This window comes from Atta colombica, unplaced genomic scaffold (genome assembly GCF_001594045.1).
Source record: "Atta colombica isolate Treedump-2 unplaced genomic scaffold, Acol1.0 scaffold140, whole genome shotgun sequence".
NCBI lineage: Eukaryota > Metazoa > Arthropoda > Insecta > Hymenoptera > Formicidae > Atta > Atta colombica.
Window position 1 is genome coordinate 861,893 of NW_017259229.1, and position 6,477 is coordinate 868,369.

The window sequence follows — 6,477 nt, forward strand, 5'->3', positions numbered from 1 at the left end:
AAACAAATAACTGTTTACCCAATGATTGCTCCATCATAGTTCTCTCAGGCCTTCTCCTTCTTTTTTTCCTTTCATATTTCTTTATTCTTCCATGGCAATCATATAAATATTAGCGACACTCGCGAAAATCACGTCCGTTAATTAATCATCGAAATACTATCACGCAATGCTGCCGCACTCCCGACATTGTAACGCGATGCATAAGGTATGGATATTTTCCAAATATAAAATCACTAGACATTTTCGTGTACACGGCAACATAAGTTGCATTCTAATTGTTCTAATCGTCGACATAAAACTGCACATTATGCGAAAGTTACTCGAAGGTTACTAATCAGCCATGTTGTTAGCTTGTGTTTTGTAATGACAATTACAATGATTCCATGGTACTTCCACCATGTAACATTCCTAACTACGGCGTCTATAAATGAAGTTAGAGAACGTTGAATAGTCAACATTTTTGCTATTTATCGTTCAATAAAGACGGAAAAAGCAATATTTAATCTCATTCTGTCCGAAAACATACAGTATATACATTCTGTTCCAAGTTACTCACTGAATATCAACGAAGATAGAATGATGCTTGTGTCGACTTGTGTCACTGATTGAAAAGAATCTTTTTACATACAAGAGTAAAAAGTATTCCTACAAGGTATTTCCTACAAGGAAATTTATTATTAAAAAAAAAAAACCTTATTTGTAGAAAATAAACATTAACAATTTTAAACAATAAATACACTCTGTTCTAACATAAACAAACGAGCTTCGCATGTATTCTTGATTTTAGAAGTTAAATTTCTTGTCTGTACGAATACTTTATTCAAACAACACAATTTTTAATTTTCGCTTATTTTTCAGATATATTTTATATAATTAATACACATCTTTTTGGTATATATAATTTTAAAAAAACATGGTCTATTTTATTCTTTATGAATAAATTGTTAATTATCCAACAAGAAATGATCGAAAATTAAACATCGAATCAACGTCAAATTGATGTTGAAATATTTATCTATTCGACATCAATTCGATGGCTAATTTTTCTGGATAATATTTACTTTTTAAAAATAAAGTTTTTTTAAAAAATATTTTCTTTGTACGAATACTTTCTGTACTCACTGTATATTTCTGCATATGTGTGTTAAAATGTATATATCTGGATGTATCAAGCAACTGGAAAGCACCCTACGTTATACCTACACATACAACGGTCGAAAATTCGAACGCGCCATACTTCGTAAAAAGTCCTTGATTATAACCTTCACGCAATGTTCGCAATAATCACCGAGATATGATCGCCCGACATTTTTCAGAATGTTCCCAATACTTCGTTATCACTGACGATGTGAGGTGCATTTCAGTATATTCCGAGACGAAATAATGCGAACAAATGCGATATTTACGACGCGAACGAAACTACGTGTGACTATCACCGCCCGCGGCGTCCCGTAAATTAATGTGAAGTGTGAATCTAAAGGCCGATGAAAACCGTTCAAACTATCTAGCTGCCAACTTCGCGCGACATGCGACAGACGTAATTTTTAAAGATGCTTTTATATGAAATTTAATTTCATATAAAGCGCCAAGCATAAAATACATGTTTTATAATTTTACTGAAATATGCTGGATTCAATGTATGTAGTACAATGTACATACATTGTTGATAGAATCTTATAGTTTATATTATATAGGATGTTGCCGGATTAAATCGCGAAACTTAAAATAATAACAATGTAAAAATACGACCAATATGTATGAATTCATTATACAGATATATAAAAAGCTGCTAAATGCGGCTCAAAACTAGATATTGGAATAATTACATATAAATTCATAAATATATTTATATTAGTTTTGCAACACAATCATTTAACTGCAGAAATAATAAATCTTCACAAATTAATTTTTGATCGTCAATTTGATGCTATTAATATAAAATTTTAAATATGCTAATAGAATCAAATTGACGATCAAAAATTAATTTTTGAAAATGTAAAAATATACATTTTTAATAACTAGAAAAAATTTTAATAACTTTTTAATAACTTTCAATAACTATCTATTTTATAAATTAAAAATATTCTGTACACAAATTTAATTGTGGTTGTGTAAATAAGATACTTATCAAATAAAAATATTATGACGACTGAAAATAATATATATTTCTTTCTTTCGATTTGATATAGAATTTACCGACAATAAAAATATTTACACTTGTTCAATTGAAATAATGATATATTACCGTTCTAATAAACAACTTTATATATTTCAAAATTGAAATTTATAATATTAAAGAAGTAACAATAAAAAATTAATAAATAATAAATAATAAATTTGACGAATGCAAAAACAGCAAAGTAAAAATGCATGTTCATATGACATGCGAATATGAAAAAAATAATCGACCTTGATTAATAAATTTTTTCTCTTATATTTTTCTTACAATAAGCTTACGCGTATTGTAGATGCATTGTATGTACGCACTTTCAAAGTACATCATGCAAAATACATAAAACAAAATACATGACACGAGATTCAAAAGAATTAAATATAAAACATTTAATACTATTATAATTAATTAATTTATTTATTATTATAATTAATTAAAATTAATTAATTAATTAATTATCGTGTTGCTATAAATAACATACATAAGTAAAATTATCGATATAGATATGTTTTATTATATTTCTCATTTCATATCAAGATTACTTATAATATTACGAATAAGAGAGAATTGTTGAATGAAAGATGGAGATGTTATTCACATTTCCAGCCTATTAGAATACAATTGACACGATGTTCCAGAATACCATAGAATATATACGCATGTGATAAGAAAAAATGAATCATAATTGAGTATACAATTGTATTATATTGACAAAAAATATACGAACAAACGTATTCTCAATTATGGTGTGTGGTCAGCAGTCACATAACATATTAAGCTTTACGTAATTAAACAAACTGTGAACAAAAAGCGTCAATAAAATTATTGATAGAACAACGCAAACATTAGAAAGAGTAATTTGATCACCGATCCATTTTCGAAATCTCTTTAAAAATAATTATCAACGTTACAAGATAAAAAACATTCGATATGAACGATTAAAAATAAATTACAACTTCTAATTCATAGAGATTAAGAAAGATAAGACGAAGAAGTTATAGAATGGAGATTAATAAATTAACGTGTGAAGGATAAATTAAAGCCTTTAAAAACGATAAAAATGCACGTTCGTTAATATTTATTATTTATTTCAATGTTATTTCTTTTCCTTCTGCGTAACGCAACACTTACTCCTGATATCTCTTCTACATCTTTCCCTTCGATTTTCATTCTACATAAATTCCATGTATCACATATCTCAATCTTCTCTTCAAATAAATCTTATTAATATCTCGAGAATCATTTCATATCTCTGCAATTTCTTCATGGCATATGTGAGGGACAATGCGGATTGCACAAAGTGGCGATTTATTACGTTTGATGCGACGGATGCAAAACCGACAATGAGACGTTGCGAATATGGCTGGCTTCTCATATCCCGTTTAACGCGCATCTAACATCGACAAGGCCTTCATAATCACAATACTCTGCGAACCACAATTATCTATGTCACACAAGTGTGTAAATTACGTGGCTGATAGACGCGACGTGATGCAATCCACTTTCTAGGGAATTTTACGTTATTACCCACATCCTTCGTGCATTAATTCATCGTGATTAATTCAGCTTATCGACTTGCTAGATGCTAGTCTTACGAGACAAGCTCGACAAATCGATAAACGTGGCGAGAATTGGACACGTATTGCAACAATCTCACATATCGGATCGTATCCTGTGTATATTCAAATTTCGATTGAAACACGAAACGAAATTCTGAGAAAAAACAATGTCCCTTGCACGAGCATGAAGAAGCTGCAACAGAAAAATTAAACGATTAGCGAAAAATTAAAGAAGATTAACAAAAAGAAAGAAATTAAAATAACTGAGATGAAGAAAATATTACAGAAGGAAGACTTGAATCACAATGTATGAAGGAGAAATTAAGAAGAGTTCTTCGAAAATATTTAAACTGCACGATTAATATTAAATATTTATTCCAACGTTATTCCTCCTCCTATTCTACAAAGCGTCAATAATTTGTTTCAGATTTTCCTATTGTAATTTTCCTTTTCGATTTCCTTCTTATAATAAATTTCTCAAATCGCACATTTTGATTTCGTTTCAGATAAATCTTCTTAACGTTTCGAGAATCATTTTGCATCTCGACTGCATCTCGGCTTCTTCATGGCACATGCAAGAAAATGCGAATTGAGCTAAGTGATAATTTACTATGATCGACGCGATGGATACGGGATCAACAGTGAAATCATTGCGAATATGGCCGGCTTCTCGTATTAACGCACCGTTTAACACGCATCTAACGTCGAGGCCTTCATAACCACAATACTCTGCGAATCACAATTGTTTGTGTCACACTAAGTGTGTAAATCACGCAGCTGATAGACGCGACGTGAGGCAATCCACTTTCTGGAGCGCTATTACCCACATCCTTCGTGCGTTAATCGTGAGTAATTCGGCTTATCGGCTTGCTAGAAGCTAGTCTTACAAGATAAGCTCGATGGATCGACAAACATAGCGAGAATTGAGCACGTATTGCAATGATCACATATCGGACCATATCCCATATTTATACAAACTTCGAGTCAAACGCAAAAATGTTTTCGAAAATACATGTTTATTGAACGTGTCATGAAAAAACTGCAACAGAAATATTAAATGATACATGAAAAATTATAGAAAATTTGCGAAAGGAAGAAACTGAGGAAACAGAAACGGAAGGACTTTCATAGAAGAGATGTTAAAAAAGGAAAATGTGAATGAGAAGCAGAAAAGAACAGTCCTTGAAAAAGTACATAGATTGCGCGCTTTGTGATGCGTGAATTAGAATTGATTTTTATCATTTTTATACTTAAATTTGATTAATTTATAGTTTTCCAAGTTTTTTGATCGCATATAAATGTGACATTGAAAAATATTGATTTTCATCTAAATAATATAATAAATCTATGGTAACCAATATACCTTGCTATTTTTATTTTTACGCACTATGTTGTTATTACTTTACGATTTACAAATCGTAATATTTATCTAAAACATTTAACATAATACATTAATAATTATATATATATATACATATATTTAAATTTATATAACAAAAAATTTTGCTATTACAATATAATCACGACACCAATCATTTTACCCACGAATACGTTACACAATTATTAAAATATGTTTCTACCGTTTACTTGATTTGAAAAAAAAAAAAAATTTGTCAAAACTCGATATAATTATGAAATGATCATTGTTTTTAATACAAGTAGTGTTTTATTAAAAAATAATTTGTTAACTACATAATTCATAATTTAACAATTTATATAACTGTTGAAACATTAAAATATTTTAAATTAGACCTGGAACTTTTACGTTTGCTCAACGTTCATGTGAAATAGAAATAATTGTAACAAAATTACAGAAAATAGTGGCAAAACTGAATCATCACAGAGAGAGCAATTTTGCTGAAATATCTAAAAATTTAACTAGGTATAGATTAGCTAAAAATAATTTTGTTAGACTATCAAAATAATTATGTAGGTCGATAAAATTGATTGTTAGAATACCAAAACATTTTGCATTGCTCATCATACTTAAGATATCTATAAAATTGTTTTATTTGGCCCAATAAAATTAGTTTCAGATCTTTAGCTAGCTAAATTTTTAAATTCTTCAATAAAGTTTTCTTTTCTCTTTTTGTATGGACCCATTAAATTATACACTTGTTTTTTCATGATTCTGACGTATTGAAAATGACTCAATTTTTGTCGAACCGTCTATAATTCTTCTATACATGTACATTAAATATAACGATTGCAAAAAAATTCTATGTTGTGACTCATACACTTCTTATCTCATTAGTGGCATTTATATTGCTATTGTATCTAGTTGTAATATATATTAAGTCAAAGTTAAATATATTTTTCATAATAAAATTTTAATTGAAACGTTAATACAGTTTAAAACAGTCCGCGACGAATAACTTATATCAAGAATCTTACATCAATTATTTTGTTTTATTTATTATAAATTTATTTTGTCAATCAACTAATAAGCTACAAATTATTATGTTAAAATTGATCTATACAATATAGCTATATGCATGTATAAATATAGCATAAGATTAGTTACAATATTATTGTATTTTTTCTTGTAAAGGACAATTTTTTTATTTACACAAAAGTGTATAAAATACTTTTCAAAAAGTATTTTTAAATATATATATTTTCTTCTTGCACCAAGTTACAGCATATTTAATCTTGGATGAATATCTGGGAATAGGATTAAAAAAAATATATGCCGAACTCATTTATTAGATTTTGCTCTTATCGAAATATAATTCTTTATATATA